Source organism: Macrobrachium rosenbergii, chromosome 20 (genome assembly GCF_040412425.1).
Source record: "Macrobrachium rosenbergii isolate ZJJX-2024 chromosome 20, ASM4041242v1, whole genome shotgun sequence".
Lineage (NCBI taxonomy): Eukaryota > Metazoa > Arthropoda > Malacostraca > Decapoda > Palaemonidae > Macrobrachium > Macrobrachium rosenbergii.
The window spans coordinates 33,713,681-33,737,500 of NC_089760.1; the positions used below are offsets into that span (position 1 = coordinate 33,713,681).

Consider the following 23,820-nt stretch of genomic DNA (forward strand, 5'->3'; position numbering starts at 1 on the left):
GTATAAAAAAATCAATAAACTTTATTTAATAATATCAAAGACTTCGGTAATTGACTTCTCGGCACTGACTTCAGTAAGTGTTTCTCAACATCATCAGTGTTTTATAATTTAAGGAAATACTAGTTATTTTTCAATTTAAAAAACTTCAACTTTTATTCAATAATATCAAAGACATCGGTAATTGACTTCAATGACCTCTTTTCAGCAGCCTTCCATAACTTCTCTTCATCATCTTCTAAAAAGGGTGGATGAAAGAAATGCAATGTTTATTTTAAATAGTTTCTCTCCGACTGAAATTTGCATTTTTCCAATCGACTTCCTCCTCCAATTTTCCTCTTGATCTTGATAGCCTTCTCACTTCCAAGTTGACTGTTGTTTCTTTCCTTCTTATTTCCTTTTTTTCCTTCGGTTCTGGTCTGAAGAGGCGTATTTATCTTTCCGTCCTGACGACCTTTACATGTATGCATACACATCAATGTGTGTATATACATACATATATATATATATATATATATATATATATATATATATATATATATATATATATATATGTGTGTGTGTGTGTGTGTATAAATATGTACACATATATATGTATGTATATGTATATATAAATATGTATACATATATATATATATATATATATATATATATATATGGGGTGAAATTTAAAAGTGTTCAACGACCTATTTTGACTAGGCATCACATGTCTAGATAAAAACCGATAAATCACGATATAGGCACCTCTTAGCTCTTCCCATGTCAAGGACGGGTTCTTATTACGGAACAATCAGCCCTAAGGCCACTCTCAACTTCCTAAGTGGCTCCCAAGATGAAAGTAAGTAGGAAGAGAGGCTATTCGGCGGACTTCCACGGACAGAGCTGGATGCAAATATTAATATCCTGAGAGCCATCCGCATCGCAAAATGCAAGATTTGAATCTTAGCACAGCAATATACAGAAATTACCTCCTAAAACCGAATGGAAATGCTGATGTGGCATTCCCAATTCTCCTGATTCAGTAACTCTGGATCTGGCGCTCAGCACTGGATCTTGAAAAGCTTCTGACAAAATCTAGCACTGCATGCTATCAACTATGCTTTTTTTTTTTTTAATTCTCTGTGCTTATTTTTCTTCTTCCCTTTCTCATTCTGTGCTTTTCCACATGGTTATTCTTTTTCTTGCCCTTCTCATTCTGTGCTTTTCTACATCTTCCTCTTCTTCCAAGACCTCTCAGGAGATCCTTGGAAACACTTCCAGCCGCTGTAGATGCTGTATCGGGTGACTCGTACAGCGTGGCAGCAAGTTCCTTCAGGCGCTACGAGAGATAAACCAATTTCCTTTACCTATTTTCTCCTTTTTTTCTCTCTCTTCCTCTTCCTTCTGAGACGTTCCCAAACAACTTCAGCAACATCTTCATCCCCTGCGGATGTTCTGAAGTGCAAACGGAAACTCATCTTTAAGGCACGGCTACTAACGCATAGATCTTTAATGGGCGTTCGGCTACGTCCCATTCATAGCCGTTCCATTTATCACAAGGGCTTCGCGTGAAGTTTTGGCTGAATGAATTTTTGTGTGCCGGGAGGGATTCGCTTTCCTTTCATGTGGATGGGATATAACTCCCTTACTACCGTCAGGGCTATAGAAGGGGTCTCCCACTCTCACATAAAGCTTTCCGGGACAGTTTCCCAAATGACGTATTAGCCAGAACGAAACGGGTCCTCCTTTTCATGGGATTTTCGTTTTAAACAGAGAGGTAGGCTATATGCTATAACTATAAACGTCAGAAAACTCATTTTCATTAAAAAACATTAGTCCAATTTGTTACTGTTATTAGTATCATAACCAACAGCACTACTTCCAGATTATAAAATCTCCCTTCTCAATGGCATGACTCAGCTAATATGTTGGCACCAAACAGTGAGAACCCAAAATTCACAAAGATTTTATTTCCAAGGGATGGCAAGATCTTCCCAGTTAGAATAACCTACTCACATTAACACAGCCTATTCACTCACTAAAAGACATGAGCTAAAGAACTAAGTTTCCTGAGCTCACAATGATACCCCCTACGCCACAAGAAAATTATTATTATTATTATTATTATTATTATTATTATTATTATTTATTATTATCATTATTATTATTATTATTATTATTATTATTATTATTATTATCTCCCTCAAATTTACAAACCTGAGAATGTTAACGCTATAGTTCATCATGTTTCTAACATTTATGGTCAGATAGTCTTTTCCCCTCCTCTATGTTCCAGCATAGTGACTGGTGTGTGATGATTTTATCATGAATTTGCTGTCATATTGTGAGAAACTGCACTGACTGGTGAAAGAAATTGAATATTGGCACTCCCATTAAAAGCTTCCAACCAGAAAAAGAACTCCAAATTAAACCAGTCTTGTGACCAGTACTAATTTCACCAACAATAATAAATTGATTGCTGCTGCAACCATGAACTGCAATTATATATATATATATATATATATATATATATATATATATATATATATATATATATATATATATATATAACAATGAATCAATCAGACCTACAAATATATATATAACAATGAATCAATCAGACCTACAAAAGACCGATTACCAAATGACTTGCCTGCAGTTTCTCTCTGAAATAATACAGAAATCAGACTTGCCATGCACTTCTAAGATTTCTAAGGATGGACTCGAGTTTAATCTTATTAATGAGGAATACCATGCAAGCATTAAACAATTAAATATCACCGTTTGACAAATTCGTGAGTAATATGGTCAAAATATATACAAAATATTTTAATTCTTTTTTTCTCCATTTTTACCATATATATATATATATATATATATATATATATATATATATATATATATATATATATATATATATATATATATATATATATACTAGTATATACTGTATATATATACAGTATATATATGTGTGAATATATGTATATATATATATATATATATATATATATATATATATATATATATATATATATATATATATATACGCTTACATATATATAATCTGTGTGTGCATATTTATATATACATACACACAATTATACATACATACATATATATATATATATATATATATATATATATATATATATATATATATATATATATATATATACAAAATGTCCTAAACGTACAGCGGAATAAATATCTATCTCCTGAAATGGAGCAAGACAAAATCCATGCTTTATGTAACAGCTCTTTCAATCAGAATAGTAACAGTAATTGTCGTTGGGTTTATATATACAAGGATTAAAGTCTTTTAGTACTGAAAAAATTCTCATACAGGGAAGAACGAAACAGTGAGTTTTACGTTGCAGTTTTGTGTGTGTGTGTGTGTGCGAGAGAGAGAGAGAGAGAGAGAGAGAGAGAGAGAGAGAGAGAGAGAGAGAGAGAGAGAGAGAGAGAGAGAGAGAGAGAGAGAGAGAGAGAGAGAGAGAGAGAGAGAGAGAGATATTTAACACATTACAAAGAGGAACAGAGAGAAAAAGAACGACAATCACATATACGATTATTCGTCAGAATATGAGAGAGAGAGAGAGAGAGAGAGAGAGAGAGAGAGAGAGAGAGAGAGAGAGAGAGAGAGAGAAAGAGAGAGAGAGAATATTTAACACATTACAGAGAGGAACAGAGAGAAAAAGAAAGACAATCACATATACGATTATTCGTCAGAATATGAGAGAGAGGGAGAGAAAACAAACTCCTCTACCAATCATTATACTAGAACGATACCAAGTCCAAAATACAAGCAAGATAAAAGCATCAACAACATTAGTACTAAAGCAACTCCCTTCGCTATTTGCTAGAGGCACATTTCAGCCATCGCTTTGAAACGGGGCACAAAATCAATGAAGGAAGGGGAATCCGAATGAGGAAATGAGGATTAGGAAACCCGAATCCTCTCTAATTTTCGCCCCCGAATCCTTCATCAATCGCATTGATGGTTCTTTGAATCCTTCACCAGTCCCAGTGATGGTTCTTCGAATCCTTCACCAATCGCAGTGATGGTTCTCCGAATCCTTCACCAATCGCAGTGATGGTTCTCCGAATCCTTCACCAATCGCAGTGATGGTTCTTCGAATCCTTCACCAATCACAGTGATGGTTCTTTGAATCCTTCACCAATCGCAGTGATGGTTCTTCGAATCCTTCACCAATCGCAGTGATGATTCTTTATCCTACAAGAGATCCCGAGTGACTGATAAGTCTAATATTAAAAGTAGCAGCAGCTGTAAAAGCGGTGGTTAATATATCAAGCAACGTCAGCAGTGAAAAGTAGCAACGTCAGCAGTAAATACAAAAGCAGCAGCGGCAGCGGCGGTGCTTGTAGTAGCAGAAATAGTAGCAGTAATAGTAGTCTAGTTACACAGCAGAAATAAGTATGCATGACTTTTACTTTACAGAAAGAGATTGTATTATAAGAATATATTGATGCAGTTTAAGTAATCACGTGCACACTTAAAACTAGAATAGAAGTTGGGGAAAATTAAGACAGATAATTTTTAATCAAGCAATAACTACTGCAAATAGTATAATTAAGAAATTTATATTTTGAAAGCGTAGCCTAGAAGAGGATGATAAAAGTGATTAAAATATTTCAGGCATCTACTGTATATACAGTTGAAAGGATGTATCTAATAATTAGACTATATTACAAGAGAAAGTTATTAAAAAATGTAAAACATTTAGATTGGACTCCACTCTATATTAAATCATCTATGTATACACAGTCTTAAAAGTAACACAGTATGCTAGAATCTAAAACTATGGCAGTACCATATTTCATTTTATAATAAAACAACAGAAAAATGGAAACAAGTAGAAGTTGTGAAAATTCCATTCCATTATTATGCAAAATTAATATACAGCCTCACTGTACTTACGTGTTTCAAATCGGGCTTTATGCAACATGCCGAGTTCTGCTTGAAAGGTCATTTCAGTTTAAAATGTTTGGTGAACTTACTCTGACGTGCTTGCAAGACCTCACATAACAATATTACATTAAAAATAGAGTAACCTCAGATTACATTTTTGCTTAACAGAAAATAGGTTATTTCAGAGTATAATGCTCTATGGAAAATAAGTTCATCTCAGGTAACACTGCTCTATGAAACAGGATATTTCATGCAATAAACCCCATGAAAACTAAAGCCATACATATTGAAATACTTTAACATATATACGCCACACTGTTTCATGAACAGTAATGCTCTCTCAGACAACTTAAGCTTTGTGAAATACAATGTCAAATCAGACTGTAATGGTTCATGAAACAACTGCAAACAAAGCCATTTAAGACCGTAATGCTCAATAAAATTTTTTTTCATTACATTCCGTTATATAGACGGTATCATATTCCATGGAACAGTATATTATGTAAAAAAAAAAAACTGAACCCTTACTGTAAATACCTGAGTATTCATGAGACCATTGAAAACTTGCCTTAATAGTTACATATACATTTACAGTAAGATTGTGAAACCAGGAATTTCATGAAATCTCTGAAATTTTCAGGGAATTCGTGAAATCACCAAGGGGCTAATACTGAACATGGCAAAACAATGCAGATGAATCATTGTTCGCCGTGTTTAGTACTATCCCTCGGGGATAAGTATGCCTAGTTTAACCAGACCACTGAGCTGATTAACAGCTCTCCTAGGGCTGGCCCGAAGGATTAGATTTATTTTACGGTAGCTAAGAACCAACTGGTTACCTAGCAACGGGACCTACAGCTTATTGTGGAATCCGAACCACATTATAGCGAGAATTGAATTTCTATCACCAGAAATAAATTCCTCTAATTCTTCATTGGCCGGTCGGAGAATCGAACGCAGGGCCAGCAGAGCTAGCTGAGAACGGTGCCCACCCGTCCAATGAGGAACTAGCCCTCGGGATCACATATCCCTAAGTGAATTGGTGATGTCACGAATTCCCTGAAAGTTTCAGGGATTTCGTGAAATCGCTGGTTTCACAGTCTTACATATATATATATATATATATATATATTTATAAATATATATATATATATATATATATATATATATATATATATATATATATATATATATATATATATATATATATATATATATATATATATATATATATATATATATATATATATATATATATATATATATATATATATATATATATATATATATATATATATATATATATATATATATATATATATATATATATGCCATATCCATGAATTACAATTCAGAGCTACAGGAAAGGATGGCTTAGGAACAGCAAGGTTGTGGACAGGAGAATTAAGAAACGTCAAGTTAGATTTGGAGAATTCTGGGCAATAATACCTTGATATCTTTACAGCTTATAGCCCAAGGATTACAAAAGAATAGTTAAGGCTAATTATAACTATCTTCAACTCGACAAAAAACAAAAAAGGCTTAAATCCACTTCCAGCAGAGCGCGTGATCGGAAGCATCTAAGTGCAAAGCATCCAGCATCCCTTCTTTCCTTCCATTTTCCTTAATTCCTATAACCGTCCCTCTTTCGAGGGGCTGGACAGTCTACAGTATTTCCTCGTCTCGATCCCATTTCCTCTCTTCTTCCTTCCCGGTCGGCTTCAAGTAACATGAAAGAGTCTGGAGATATCAAGTTCTAAAATAAATGACCTTGATGAAAATTACTTCCACTGGGATCCAAAGCGTGACTCTTTCTTTATTCCTCTGTGTTCCTCAGTGTTCTTTGAACGTCCGCTGTATTAATTCATGCCACTTTAAAATGATGATAATTATATTTTGTGGAACGAAGAATTTGGTACTATTCCTCCCTGGTGTATAAGAGGAACTGTTGTTAATTTCATGCTCTCTCTCTCTCTCTCTCTCTCTCTCTCAACTGTAATTCCTATACTGCAATCACGAAATTCATAGGAAAAAATAGGCAAAAACAATTATGAAATAAGCACTCATTGTTCAACGTTTTTATTCCCAATAGAAATACCAAGTTTATTCGCAGGGCGTTAATGTCACGGGTCATTTTGAAAGAGCCGGTTTCATGCACTGCTACGTCAATTTAAGCCATGACTACAGCCGATGGCAACGAGTCATTTGTGCGCTCTCATTATTTACTGAGCGCCCGGCAGCACAATGAGCACTCTAACATAGCATGCTGACATTCGTAACACCAAATACTGTTCTTTCAGTCATATTTTGAAAACCCCACATTTAAAATTTTCCTCGTGATTAAGAACACCAAATCTTGATGACACCAGAATTTTTATAATAATCTGAATTTTTTAAGTCATCCACAAACATTTCTTCGTTTACGTACGAGACAAAATTCCAACAGGACTTGACAGCATCCGTGTCAATCATTTCTTGGAGCGTGATAGCACCTAAGAGCAACGACACCTACTATGCTTGATACCGCTGGATTGCATCCCCTCATACAAGTATGAGGCCACAAGACAACATTGTACCCAACGTCTGATAACACAAAATAATTTTCCTCCCTTCCAATGTGGGTGTCGGCATTCGTATTCTTCTCTAAGCCTCGCACAATTTCTTATAACTAATTGCAACGATACCTGCATTCTGATTACCAACCGTAATCAACACAGCGTGATGACAACGTATTGCATTCCATCCCGCGCAATCGTAATAACCAGCAGAAACTCAGCTTGTAAGTGTAAGGACTGACTGCAATGCTTACTCGTCTTTTTCCGCAAACTGGCAATACGTTTTTACCTTTTTCCCAGTAATTCTGTATGCTTGCAGTCTTACACGAGCAGCCAATAAGCTATTCTCATCAAGTACGACTTTGAAAAACAAATATATACTACATAGCCTACGTATCCTCTCCCTAGTCATCAAATGCATCATCATTAACATGATATGTTCTTTCACCAGAGACCATGTTTATAAGATTTCCATCTCTTACAAAATCATTTGGTTACATGAAATCTTTCGAACAGCGGAGAAACAAGTACAAAATGTGGCGAAGTTTCTTCGGCGCAATCGAGTTTTCTGTAAATCGTATAATCAAAGCCACCAAAAATAGATCTATCTTTCGGCGGTCTCGGTAGAATGCTAATGAACAGCGGCCCATGAAACTTTAACCAAGGGCTGGTGGTGGCTTGTCCAATATCGTTGCCAGAAGCACGATTATGGCTAACTTTAACTTTAAATAAAATCAAAACTACTGAAGCTAGAGGGCTGCAATTTGATAAGTTTGATGGTTGCAGGGTGGGTGATCAACGTACCAATTTGCAGCCCTCTAGCCTCGGTAGTTTTTAAGATCTGAGGGCGGACAGAAAAAGTGCGGACGGACAAACAAAGCCAGCACAACAGTTTTCTTTTACAGAAAACTAAAAATGGAGTTATCAAGGTAAAGACTGAATGAATTATACGAAAAGGAATTTGTATTATCAGTAATTTTCATATATGTATGTATGAATGTATGTACGTATATGTGTACATACAAACATACACATACAATTATATTGAAAACATTTGTGAGAGACGATAATTTAAGGTACTAGGACTATTAGTAATGTTCGTATGAATGTGTTTACGAATGCATGTATGTGTGCATACAAAATATACACACACATGTATATATATATATATAATTATATACATATATATTTACATATACATATATATATGTATATATAAATATATATTTGTATACATATATAAAGCCACGTATAAATGTGTCAAGAAAGTGACTGTTATAAAACAAAATAACCAACATAATGACGCTCGTTACTAGCTAAAAACAGAAAATGAAGCTCCCTAACGAAGAAACAAAACAGATGCAAGACGAAGCAGCCTCACTGACTAATACCGTAAAAAAATCCCCATTGATCTATATGCTGCAGTGCAAGGCTTCCTATAGAACCAATACAAAGCACGATGGAATTCTGAACCGTATTAGAAAACAAGTGAATATTTTTCCTACTGAATCAATATGGTGCACGAGGAAGCACCTTATTAACTATCAGTTGCACTATTAAGCTAGGTTGTGAATCAATATGGTGGCATAGCGAGGTTCTCTACTGAATGCGAATAGGGCAAAACGAAGCTCATTTCTGAGATATTTTGGTGCACGATCCCTACTGACTAAATATGGAACATAGTGAAGATGTACAATATATATATATATATATATATATATATATATATATATATATATATATATATATATATATATATATATATATGTATATATATATATATATGTATATATATATATATATATATATATATATGTATATGTATATATATATATATATATATATATATATATATATATATATATATATGTGTAATATATATATATATATATATATATATATATATATATATATATATATATATATATATATATATATATATCGCATGAGAAAATTCCAACTTGGTTAAAATGCCATTAATGAATCGACGAAGAAGAAGCAGCTCTCAGCTGAATAAATAATGCCACTGCGCATAAAAAAAAAATAAGGCTACTCGATGAAATATGCGACGCATAACGAAGCTCCCCGATGAATAAACGAGGTGCATGACGAGGCTTACAACCGAATCAATACGATGAATCTCCCGACGAAACAATAAAGTGACTGGCGAATCTTTTGCTCGACAAACTAAGCTTCACGAAGAAATTCCCCCCCCCCCGTGAAATGAAAGCATGCCATCCATCGACCAGGGCCACAGGAGAGGGAGGAGGAGGGAGGAGGGAGGAGGGAGGAGGGGGGTGGGGAGGGGGTGGGAGGGGATAGTCAGAAGGGCATGAACTTGAAGCAGCGTCCGAACGAGCCTGGATGCTTTAATGCGACCTTTGAACTTCACGCCTAGTGACCGAACCATCCTAATGAACGTTGTGCATCTTCTTCCTCCATGCCAAATACACTACAACAGCTGTCTCACACACACGCACACACATACACACACACAGATGCCATTTTTTATTCGGAATAGATCCTACCCATCCAAAAATGTGTGAGAGAGAGAGAGAGAGAGAGAGAGAGAGAGAGAGAGAGAGAGAGAGAGAGAGAGAGAGAGAGTGGATATTATTCATCAAAATAGTCGGTGCCTTACGCAAAATCAATCACATCCTCACGGTACATGCTTGTCATGGCGTTAGACGCATATCACGCATCAAATATTGATCTATGAACACTATTCTCTCATCTTTTCTTCCCCCCACCCGCCCTTTTTTGCGTTCACACAGGTTATAAAAATTATTTAGCCAAATTATTTATGCCAAAAAAGAACCGTGAGGCTAACACGCACAAAACACACACAAACGCCAAAACAATTACAGTTCACGAAGTAAATAAACAACGACTGCGTCAAAGATGCCAGGCGATTCCCAGATCAGGTAAACATAAGGTCACAGTCGAGCCGGCTTCCAAAGGCGAGGAAGCTTCTCACTTGTTATTCCACCTGTTGCGTCTCTGCGAACGTAGTCAATTAAGAATGGATGAGATATTCTCTTCCTCTAACCCCCCCCCCTTTCCTCTCTCTCTCTCTCTCTCTCTCTCTCTCTCTCTCTCTCTCTCTCTCTCTCTCTCTCTCTCTCTCTCCCCGTTTGCTGTTGTTGTTGTTAATAGTACGAATGCCACCAGCAGCAAGCTAGAGTGCTTTAGGTACGTTCTACTCAATCACACTGAGCTACTGCCTGACATAAGCAGAGTCAGGAACCTGGATGGTTTGGCGAATGTGGTTGGTTGCAACCAGAGTTGAGAGGCCATGGGACTGACAACCTCATCCTAGAAGACTAGTTGAGAACCAGATTGATAATTCCTCCTAAAGTTTTACCCCAAAAAGATGCTGTATATGGTCGTTTGCCCTAGCGTTGGCTCCCGAGATTATAAAAGACAATTATCATTATTACCTCGTCCACAATTCCACTCCCATATAGTGGCTGAACACCCTGAACAAAAAAAAAAGCCTTCAACACTAAAGGCTCACCATCAGCTTGTAAACCCCTCTACACACGCGGCGATATACACTTAAATTTTACACACACTCGCTCGGTTCATGGCTATGCCTGTAACGTTGTGTGTTTGATCATATCCATATACTTGTACACCGAACAGTAAAGAACAGCTAAATAAACATGCGTATGCGTATATTGTATACAAACAACGTATGGAATTTTAGTCAAGAAGCAGCACGATGGATATTTTCGATTTACTTTTAGAACATTCTCGCTTTCTCAAGACAGAGTGATCAAATGCTCATATATGAAAATGTACAACTATATGAGCTTCCTTTATATCAATCAACATGCTGTACATACTACACATCACTGCCAACACTAAATCATGAAATACGGTGCTTTATCGAAACCAACTGTTTCCAACTCTTTCTTGCCCTACAGCCCATCCGTCTGTGCTTTTTCAAAAATTATCAGTGCTTAAACAAACAATAAAACATCCAAACACTACTGAACATCCAAACAACATCAACAAACACAGATGAACACAAAAGCTCCGTCAAACTTAGATGGGGAAGGTGGCTGCTTGTGATCTAGATAAATATCGCATTATTTTGGTAACGCCTCACATGAGCACCCAATCACCTTTAAAGAGTATATTTAGGGCAAATGGTAAAACAAGTCCCGTTTTTGTGCCCACTTATTCTAAATTGATCGAACTGAACATATAATTTAGGCCAAAGGCCAAGCACTGGGACCTAGGAGGTCAATTAGCGCTGAAACGGAAGTTGACAGCAAAAGGTTTTTGAGGTGTAACAGGAGGAAAACCTTGCAACTGCACCATGAATATCAATTGTTAGGAGAGGGTGGAGAGAAAGATGGAAGAAAGAGAATATGAAAGGAGGTACAGTAAAGGGAACAAAAGGGGTTGCAGCTATGTGCCGAAGGCACGCTGTAAAGAACCTTAAGTAATGCCTACAGTACAACGCATGAGGTGCACTGACGGCACTATCACCCTACGGGGCCACTTATTCTACAGCATTTTCTCTGTAGAATATCATTTCCATAAAATGATAACCGTCAGTCTCCATCCTTCCCTAGCTCTTCGTTGGACGAGTCGGTAGAGTTGTGGCCTATCACTCGGTAGGCCAGAGTTCGAGTCTCCGGCCGGCTGATAGAAATTCATTTCTCGCTATAATGTGGTTCGGATTCCACAATAAGCTGTAGGTCCCGTTGCTAAGTAACCAGTTGGTTCTTAGCCAAGTAAAATAAGTCTAATCCTTCGGGCCAGCCCTAGGAGAGCTGTTAATCAGCTCAGTAGTCGGGTAAAACTAATGTATACTTAACTCATCCTTCCCCTGCTTTGACTTTTGTCCATCAAGACGAGAAATCGCAATAGTTAACTAAATGTGGCTTTCGAAAAGTTATAGTACGAAAAATGCGTGTAGACCAAAAGTAACAGAACTACATAAATAAATATGTTTATGTAGACAGGACGGGTATGATTATATGAACCGAGAAGAACAGCAGGATATCCTAAAAAGTAAATATGTTTAAGTATAAAGGACGGGTATGGTTATATGGGCGAAGATGAATGGCAGAATATTCTAATAATAAGTAAATATGTTTGTGTAGAAAAAAGTATACCTTAGTTTTACCAGACCACTTAGCTGATTAACAGCTCTCCTAGGGCTGGCCCGAAGGATCAGACTTATTTAACGTGCCTAAGAGCGATTTGGTTACTTAGCAACGGGACCTACAGCTTATTGCGGAATCCGAACCACATTATAGCGAGAAATGAATTTCTATCACCAAAAATAAATTCCTCTAACTCTTCATTAGCCGGCCGGGGAGTCGAACTCGGGCCTAACGAGTGCAAGGCCACCACTCTACCGACTCGCCTAAGGAAGAGCTATGTTTGTGTAGACAGGACGGGTATGATTATATGGACTGAGATGAATGGCAGAGAATATTCTAATAAGTATCGAGTGAATATCTTATATAAGAATCCTAAAAGGAAATCCAATGAACATATTGAGTAACATCTCAAGGGAACATAAAAAGCCGTTGATAATGACTGACATTACAGCTAAGTAAAGTTTCTCAAATAACAACTCAATCAAGAACTGAACCCCTGGGAGAAAATTAACCCCCCCCCTCCGAAGCCCAATTTCCGAAACACCCGGCTTTAGGTGGGAATCGATGCCGCTGAGGAACTTTCCCCGTATTTTACCGACCTTTCTATTTTTTGTGTTTTTTTTTTGTTTGGTATCCTCTTTTCTCACTTGTAAGGACAGTATTATTTGGAAGCATACTTTACTTAATAATGACCATTTTATTTCAATTAGTGGATCAGTCATATAACTGACTTTAATCAGCTCGGTTTAAATCAAAGTCAGTAATTGGTTTCAGCATATATATCTACATATGTGTTGTGGTGTGTGTGTTTGTATATATATACATATATATATATATATATATATATATATATATATATATATATATATATATATATATATATATATATAAAGATAATGCATACGAAGGAAAGTGAAACAACGGAGTGGTGCCAGTCCTTTCGACACAACGGTCCTTTACTAGCAGAGGACCGTTGTGTCGAAAGGCTAGCACCACTGTTGTTTCACTTTCCTTCGTGGCATTTGTCTTTATTTATATATTCATCACGTTCCATATTTTCGTGATTCAGTTATACATAATCAATATATATATATATATGTTATATACAATAGTCTGTGCAAACAGATGTCTAATATATAATATATATATACATATATATATATATATAATTGTTAGGAACAACCGTTTGCCGATTGTTCCCTTAGTGGGTTGTTGCCTCCTTTTGTTTTTTGTTTTTCTTGCTGGCGAGTTGACGTGTGGTGGATGGTGTCAGACTTCGCCAATCAGGTCCAGGACAGCAGCAGGTCACGGCAGCAGAGCAGCGGAGAGCTTTCTTTGGACGCGGTGGTTGTCGTATCGACTCTGTCGGGGAGTCCAGTCTTGTGGAACTGTGTCTGAGGACGTGATGGTTGCTGTATCAGCTCTGTTTAGTTGTCCTGCAGTTTTAATGATTATGCTGTTTGATTTTCTGTTGGTTTGTTGATGTATTTATTATGCTGCCTACTTTTTTTTTGTATGTTGCTGCTCCTGATTTGTTAAATGGATTTATGTAAAATTTAATTACGAAAATTTTTACCTTGCTGCCTCTGTTACTTATTTTTTATCATTTTAAGTTTTTTTTTTCTCTCCTGACCTGAATCACTTGTAAATTTTTGTAAATAAATTAATATTGAGGTAACTTTTGGTTTTGTTCAGCTCCTCCCTCCTTTGCTTGTCACCTTCCCAATTGCTTGTTTATTTTAAAGAACCTGTCGATCTCAGAAAAGCGAGATCGTAATAATATATATATATATATATATATATATATATATATATATATATATATATATATATATATATATATATATATATATATATATATTATATATGTATATATATTATATATGTATATATATTATATATATATATTATATACATATATCATATATATATATATATATATATATATATATATATATATATATATATATATATATATATATATATATATATATATATATATTATATATATATATTATATATATATTATATATATATATTATATATATATTATATATATATATATATTATATATATATTATATATATATATATATTATATATATATATATATATATATATATATATATATATATATATATATATATTAGAAAGTGTGTTGCGGGTATATATCCACCAACAGCAACAAATACTCAGCACCTAGCCATCTGCAAATTGGTCCACGTGCAGCTTTCACGACGAATTTGGCGAGAAGCATTAGTTGAGAAGATCGCTGCCTTTTTGCCCTAATTTTCAATCTAACAATTTTGCAGCAGAGAAGCAGTCCATGAATGCGGGAATCGGGATGCAAGTGACCGTAGACTGTACACCTTTGCATACTAATAGCCTTGCGTACGTACACAGACCCGGACCCTCAAAAATTACGGGTCCAATCTTTGTATTTAGGTCTTGTGTCGGTATCCCTTGTCGGTTCCAAAATAATTTTTTTAAAAGGGCAATGTGACAGGCACTGCATTTTTTTTAAAGGGGCGACCTTTATAATTTGGGGAAATTCAGGCACTGAATTATGCGACGCCAAAAAATAAATTCGTTTCGATTTCACTCGTTTTAAAGAGAGAGAGAGAGAGAGAGAGAGAGAGAGAGAGAGAGAGAGAGAGAGAGAGAGAATAAAAAACAACATACAAAACACTGGCGTATCCGGGGAGGTGGCCACCAGGGCACGTGCCTCCCCCCCTCGAAAAATAATGATAAAATAATAATATTGAAGATTTAGATAATAACATAAATAAATATAAATATGGGGAAAAAATAAAAATAGATTAAAGAAATATGTATATATGTTGTGTGTGTGTGTGTGTGTGTGTGTGTGTGTGTGTGTGTGTGTGTGTGTGTGTAAAATTGGTGGCCCCATGAAATTTTTCTGGATCCGCTAGTGATACAAGACTTGCTATGGAAACGCATCGAGAGAGAGAGAGAGAGAGAGAGAGAGAGAGAGAGAAATTGTGTACGGAAGCAATTAACAGGAAAATGGTGGACAGGAGCATGTTAAACAGCTTAATAAAGATAAAACAGTACGTTAAGAAATCAATTCCAAAGATATAACAAGATTTTTCACAGCAACTTAATCGTGTGAGCTTATTTACTCGCCATGAAAAAGCTTTAGGTCATTTACCCAATTACATTATAAAATATACTTTTCACATTCGTCTCATCTTCGCTATTCACGGCATCAGACACCGAGTTCCAATCCTAACATGAAAAGACTTTTCAGTAGTCACCGGATAATGTTCTATTAAGCCGTGTATGCCTTTATTAAGAACTTTTCATCCTAGGCAAGCCCAGCAACGTGCAGTAGGTGTATGTGTATATATTATATATGTTATATCTATCTATATATATATATATATATATATATATATATATATATATATATATATATATATATATATGTATGTAGATATGTATACATATATACAGTATATATTATACATACATAGTATGTATGTGAATATATATATATATATATACATATATATATATATATATATATACATATAAATGTATATATATTATATATGTGTATATGTATATACATACATATGTTAACAGCTCTATACATATACACATAAGGATACACTTATTTTTATATGTATATACAATTGGTTACTACTGTACCAATATTGTGGAATCCGAATCTACATATAGCATAAATGAATTTCTATATAGAAATAAATTCCTGTATGTGCATATGCAATAACTCCGGCCCATCGAATGACGGTATAAGCTATAACTATATATATATATATATATATATATATATATATATATATATATATACACCTATATATATATATATATATATATGAAAAGTTCTTAATGTGTGTGTGTGTGTGTGTGTGTATACGCATATATAAATGCCTTCAGTCAACTAAGGATGTCTGTTATCAATTTTGGAATGAAAGAAGTCATCTGACAACAGCAGTGTTGTTGATGGCCTAAACATCTGACAGTGACGAACAGAAAGCGACCAGAATAGAACACTGGCAATATATTTGCAACCTAATATTCTTGCCAAAGACGTCACGCTCATGATTCTGATTTAAATGGGATTAGGTTCCTAACAACCCAAATACCAGAAAGGGCTCAAGTGATGTTTAAGTATTACGGCTTACCGAAAGAACTGAGATGAAAGGATTAAGAAAGATCTCAGTGTTTCCGTCACAGAACTAAGACATATGGTAACACTTGCAAGATTTTTGTTACAAAGCAAGGTACTGTAGAAGCTTCAGCAAACAGAAGTACCAGAATTAAAATGTGTAGCAGATACCGAAGTTACGCAATGAAGAATGAGTTTTACCGTAGCTAAAATAACAAGAGTTCACTTTCACGAAATACTTAAAATGGAACAAATCAAAATAGGCTGTTTGGTTCTCAATCTCCGCCCTTCGAAATCAACGATGCTGACACCCGGAATCCTCAATTTATTTAAATGATAATTCAAAACGAAGTTCAGTTGTCATTTCGATACTTACAAGCTTCAAACACCTGTTGCCTTGATATATTTTTTTTTATTTTCTAGTTTCTAGCTTGGAATGCAACACATTCATAATGCTGTAACTAATGAATGAAAGTTTCGAAAAAATTTGCAATATACACTTAGTATTACGTATGAGAAAAGTTTCAATGAATTGAATAAGACCCCCTGTTTTCCTGGTAATAAAAACCTTTCAAGCCTGTAGTACTCTCAATAAAAAATCTTAATGATAAAAGTGTTATCAAAGATATAACTGAGATCAACCAAAGAGCTGGAAAATGTTCAAAGGCAAACAGACCCTGCCAAAATCGTGCTTAAGATCAAGCACAAGCTGCCAGAATAGCGTACGGAATCTGGCAGAGGCTTCTTGTCTACAATACGAAAGCTCTCTGCCAAGAAACATGCCATTGTACCAACCTATACCCACTACCAGTGCCCTCAACACCTCCCCTTTTTTTGCCATTGCCAACCGTAATCTCTCTCTCTCTCTCTCTCTCTCTCTCTCTCTCTCTCTCTCTCTCTCTCTCTCTCTCGATAACTGAGGCCATGCCAAAGAGAGAGAGCAGCCGGATACAATGAGGCCTATTATCTATGGAAACAACAGCCACCTTCTAGCCGACAAAATACTATACCTGAGTATTTGCGTCACTACAGTAGGAGACTATGTACGTAAGAGTATAGTGTGTAACGTTATGTAATATATCCTATATCCGCCGTGATCAGGAATGGTGTATACTGTAAGTATTTCTGTATTCTTCTGTGATGTCACTGCTTTATAACAGCAACGCTTTTATAAAGCAGTGAACGTTTAGTCAGTATATGTGTGTGTGTGTGTGTGAGAGAGAGAGAGAGAGAGAGAGAGAGAGAGAGAGAGAGAGAGAGAGAGAGAGAGAGAGAAACATTTTTCTAATTTTATTTTTCCTACGGGCCACATCCACAGTACGTCTAAATTTAGTTTGATACGAACCAAGTCATGTTCTTTATATATTTCCCCAAAATTTCCTTTCCTTCAATTTTACCTAACAATTAGTCTTTAAAATAAAAAAACATATTCCTTGGCCACCGGCCACCAATGGATGGCAGGCGGTATCATATTCTTTAAACCGCTTGTCTCTGTAAGTGACGGCAGGCATCGCTGGTTTGGTCACCCCTTGAAATGGTTGACAACCAACAAATAGCATTCGTGGGTGGCAGTGGGTCACAACGAGAACTGAGAAGAGTTATTTTGCTATTTAGTCCCGTCTTAATACCTTAAATACCTTACTCATATTCTTAAATTCAATTCTTTTAACTCAATGTTCTGGTAAAGCTACTCTTGAAAAAAAAACACCCACAGATATTTGCGAACAGTGATAAAGAAGCCTCTGAATGCCTAGAAATAATATATTATACTGATAATCATTCTATAATTACTGATTCTTTATCACTGCATCTGGTCTCAAGCCCGGATGGAAAAAAGGATTATCTACAACATTAAGGACCTGATTTATATATATAAAAAATGAAACTCCACAACTGAGTACAGCAAATATAGTAGGACTACCGAAGGATATTCGAAGACATCTATTACCATTCCCCAAATTTTGAAGTATTCACGTTAAAAAATCCTAAACTCAGTTACCTCCCAAAACTTACCAAAGAATAAAATACACCCGTAGGAGAAAAATGAAAAGGAAGAAGAACAACTGAAGAGTTTTTGGAATATGACAGGAACATCATTCGCTAAATGCAGAGAATTTTCAGAGGTTATAACAAAGAGGCTTCACCTCAGTGGCTTCGCTATTGGGGGCTAGGAGGGGCCCGGGCCCTACCAGTCGGATGCATGGCCACCCCACTGCTCCCCCCTCCAACGTTGAAATTCCCTTTGTAGCTAAACTATAGTTGAAAATTAAAACTTGATAACAGAAATTAGGCTAGTGTTGAATATAAGGTTGTGAGGAAATTTACATTACAGTATTTGATACATTTACATATAGAATGAGTTGAAAATTAATTGAAAATTGAGCTCTATAATTTCAAATACCGGTTTACTAATTAATAATACTATTATTTGCCTTCATTCTCGTGGATATACACCTTCGAAAATAGTATATTTTACTAATTACAGAACTGGCACATTCGTTTTGTGTAATTTTCTTTGGCCCCCCTAAAAAAATATCTTGGCCCCACCTAGGCCGCCCCACTGATGGAATGCCACCTACGCCACTGCTCCACTGTGCGTTAGGGAAAGAGCAGCGTGAACTTCAGAACACTGTTAGCTTTCAGCGTCAATTTCCATGGTAATCTTGACTCCAGTTTATAACCCTAATTAATCGATCTGCCTTATCTACAATAACCAGATCCCAGGTATAGATAGTCCTCACCCCTCCTTGATTCTTACATTCTTGTTATTCAGCACACCTTCAACAGAGAGAGAGAGAGAGAGAGAGAGAGAGAGAGAGAGAGAGAGAGAGAGAGAGAGAGAGAGAGAGAGAGAGAATATAGAATTTAGGCCAGAGGCCAAGCGCTGGGACATATGAGGTCATTCAGAGTTGGAAGGGAAATGGACAGTAAGAAGGTTTGAAAGGAAAACCTCGCGTTGCACTATGAAACAATTGTTTGAGAGGTGGAAAGTCAGATGGAAGAAAGAGAATATGAACGGAGGTCCAGTAAAGGGAATGAAAGATGTTGCAGCTAGGGGCCGAAGGGACGCTGCACAGGCTCTTGAAAGTAATGCCTATAAGGCACCACGTGAGGTGCACTGACGGCATTATCCCCCTAGAGAGAGAGAGAGAGAGAGAGAGAGAGAGAGAGAGAGAGAGAGGACGGATAAGTAGTCATAGGAAATTGCGTCATTTTGGAAATGGGAGGTGAGACTGCGAGAATTCATAACTTGGGCAGTAACTCTACTCTTATCGCGGTAAAGTGCCTCGTTGTTTTCAACATAACGGGGCTTTATGACGTCTCTCTGCGAGACGGTAATCGCGCTTTGATTCCCCATTTCTCGCGGGAAAACTTATGCTTCCTCTTGCCATTGGAAAAAAGACATCATTGTTCAGCTGCTTTTCTCTCTCTCTCTCTCTCTCTCTCTCTCTCTCTCTCTCTCTCTCTCTCTCTCTCTCTCTCTCTCAGATGCAGACAGAGGTCGATGGGACGAGGGCGTTCAGCCCAGGCTCTAAAATAGTCAAGTAAAGACAGAGAGACTGGCACGGCGGGCCGCGATGGCGCCAGACCCCCAAGGATTGCCCATACACGATGGAGACAGGATTTCAAGAGGTCCCAGGCTGAATGAGGAAATTTTAGCTTTCAAAAATCTACGTCTGCGTTCTCATCAATTTTCTTGCAGACCTCTAATAACTCTTCATAGGCAGCCTGCCGATTTATTAAAATAATATTCACTTTTACCTTCCATAAACACGGATGAAGTCTATAAAGTTCAATGAATTCAGTAACAAAATCTTGAGTTAAATATTTGGTTTTTTGCAATGAGGACACTGCTTAAAACGATATGTATGGGAGGCCAATCTTCGCAATCGGGAGTTTTCTGTCATTGAGGGATGGTCTCAGACAGGGATAGGAATTTTCAACATGGGCATGGCGAGTCAAGACAAGCCAGGACAGACTTGAAAGGATGGCGAGCCAGACTCTCGAGATGGGCTTTTTCCCCATACACCATAAAGACTGGACCGATGCGGACAATCCTTTGAAATTGACGGCCAGTTCTATCGTGTATGGCCACGCCGAAGTTTTTCGGCGCAATCGAGTTTTCTGTCCACGGTCTCAGCCACGGCCCATAAAACGAAACTCAGCCACGGTCCGTGGTGGCCTATGTTGTTGGTGCCGACAGGGCTGCCAGCAGTACGATTATGGCTAACTTTAACCTTAAATAAAATAAAAACTACTGAGGCCATAGGGGCTGTAATTTGGTATTTTCATGATTGAAGGGTGGATAATCAACATATCAATTTGCAGCCCTCTAGCCGCAGTAATTTTTAAGATCTGAGGGCGGACGGACAGACAAAGCCGGCCCAATAGTTTTCGTTTACAGAAAACGAAAAAGAAAATAGAGAGAGAGAGAGAGAGAGAGAGAGAGAGAGAGAGAGAGAGAGAGAGAGAGAGAGAGGAAAAGTGGATCTGAATCCAGAAAGGAAAGACAGCTTACTGATAACGAAAGTAGATTTCCCGAAGCCCTTACAAACCAGTCTTCTCAGTCAATTTTAAGAGTATTCTACTGCACGCATGCAAGTTAAATACTTATTGCCTTCTGAATTCCTTAAAAATAATAATAATGACATAATGTCATATGCTTTTAATGACACTCCAAAAATGTTCCTTATTAGACTGCCTTAGTTCATTACCACGTTAATTATTTGTGACTTAATTTCCTACAGCGGTTCCATCAGCGTCTACTGAGGAATTATAATTAGATTTTAATTGATTGTATAGGTATATTGCAATCACTACTTTAACAGATTGTGTCATGAAGTACGTACGGTTATACGAAATTCATCACAACAACTACTGTTACATGTTGACAATCATTTTCTTCTACAAAAAGACCGATTTCATGACTTGGCATTTAATACCCCCATCAGAAGAATATTGGGAATGAAAAGATCATTCCTTTTACACGAAATTCCCAGTGACCTGCTAGTAGCTCCTGAAAGCTTTCTTTTTTTTTTTTACATAAAAGAGAAGTAAAAGGGAAGCGAGTAAGCATAAAATTACGTAATTACATACACGCGAGAATGCGAAGACAGCGACCAATATTCCACATTAATCACTAATCTCGATCTCATACAAAAAGAAGTCGCGTATCGTGGATAATATCAATCATTCCCCCCTAAAATACTTTAAGAATATTGAATATTTAATTGAGTAATATATTCTGCAAGACGGTCGTGGTAAACTGATTTCTCACATGCCGGGAAACTAATTCGTCAATCGAACAGTCAATATCATAAAAAAAAAATAAAATTATGGGGATGGTGGTCAAGTGTCCCATTTCCTTAAAAACTCCTACGGTTGTCTTACGTACAAAATGCAAGCATAAATGTAAAAAAAAAAAAAAAAAAAAAAAAAAAAAAAAGCTTGATTCCGATATTTTTGGATTCACTAAGAGCACTGGTCAGAAAAATAGCAAGCCCCCTATTGACAGGCTCTGACAGAACCAGACAAAACTCAGAAAAACTTTCTGAGAATTTGCCACGAACAGAAATGTCAGAATATAAGATGCAGAGATAAAAAGGCTGCCTGGGCTTTATATGTATGTATGTATGTATGTATGTATGTATGTATGTATGTATGTATGTATGTATGTATGTATGTATGTATGTATATATATACACATTTATATATATTAAATATCAAGCCTTGTTAGGTACAACCGAAAACAAATGCGTACGAAACAAAACAAAAAACTGAATTGTTTTGAAATCTACATCTTTTTATCTGTACCCTTCAATCTTTTTCATTTAACTTCCTTTACTACATTTATTTCAAGAGACAAGCAATGGTAAAAGCAAGAAGCTGCAACTAGCTGATTTGACATATGGTAATAAAAAAAATCCTTATTTCGCACTTATAGATAACAATGGTGTTGTATTTGCAAATTCTTTTTCAAAAAGTAGACAAGGACGCTTACATATTTTTGCAACATCTGGGTAAGATACTGATACTTGCGTATGAACTTACGTACGAAAAAATTATGAAAAAATATATACATGTGAAGCATACTATACAGACCCACAAGAATGAGATATGTGACATACTGAAAATGGTTACCAATATGAAAGACTGCTCGAAACATATCAACACTAAGATGTAAACAAATATACGATTCCTTAGTTGCAAAAAACAGTCTTTAATACAATTAAGCCTTGTGTGAAATCCGGATTCTGAAAACCTGGAATCTGAATTTAAGAAACCACGAGCGTGGAATCTCATACAGCCATAAAACAGCAATTAACGAAGCCAATGAAGAGTTTCCTTGGCTGACAGAACGAGGGTGAGAGGTGTGTCGTTCCACTTAGATGCAAAGGATTATAAGCCCTATGGAGGAGAGATGATAAGAGTCATTATTGGCCATAACAATTACGCGAGCAGGGGAATTAATGAAAGGGTCAGCTGAGGAGATGAAGTGAGATCTATATCAAGGAGGAAAAATAACACTCATCGAGGAGGGTAGAGGAAAAAGGAACAGAGGATATTATGGCACGTGGACAAAATATAATGAGTCCGCCATTACGAAAGATAACCCTATGTTTTTCTTGCCTAATGACTGATCTCTTCTTTCTGCATTTCCTATTACCTTCTGTGGCTTTCTGCTTTTTCAAATGAACGTCATATTCTCTAGAAGCTTGTTCTATATGCATAGGGTTCATCTGCTGAATAATAATAATAATAATAATAATAATAATAATAATAATAATAATAATAATAATAATAATAATAATAATAATAATAATAATAATGAAGAAACAAATCAGAAGTTATGTATGGGTACATTTAAAAAAAAAATCTCTACAAAGAGCAAGGGAATCTGTTCCTGGTGAAAACGGGAATCGAACAGATTCCCGAAAGCTCTCTGTAGAAATTTATTTTTAAATATATGTACCCATACATAACTGCGGATTTGTTTCCCCATTTCAAGACTCATGCTACTCTGAGTATTTAATAATAATAATAATAATAATAATAATAATAATAATAATAATAATAA

The 23,820-nt window shown here is 36.1% G+C and overlaps 1 protein-coding gene across 2 annotated transcripts in view; it reads right to left on the minus strand.

Annotated features, from left to right (window-relative positions):
- LOC136849234 (GTP-binding protein RAD) overlaps positions 1 to 23,820 on the minus strand; it is a 450,918-nt gene that overhangs the window by 305,007 nt on the left and 122,091 nt on the right. The gene's annotated exons all lie outside the window — the stretch shown is intronic.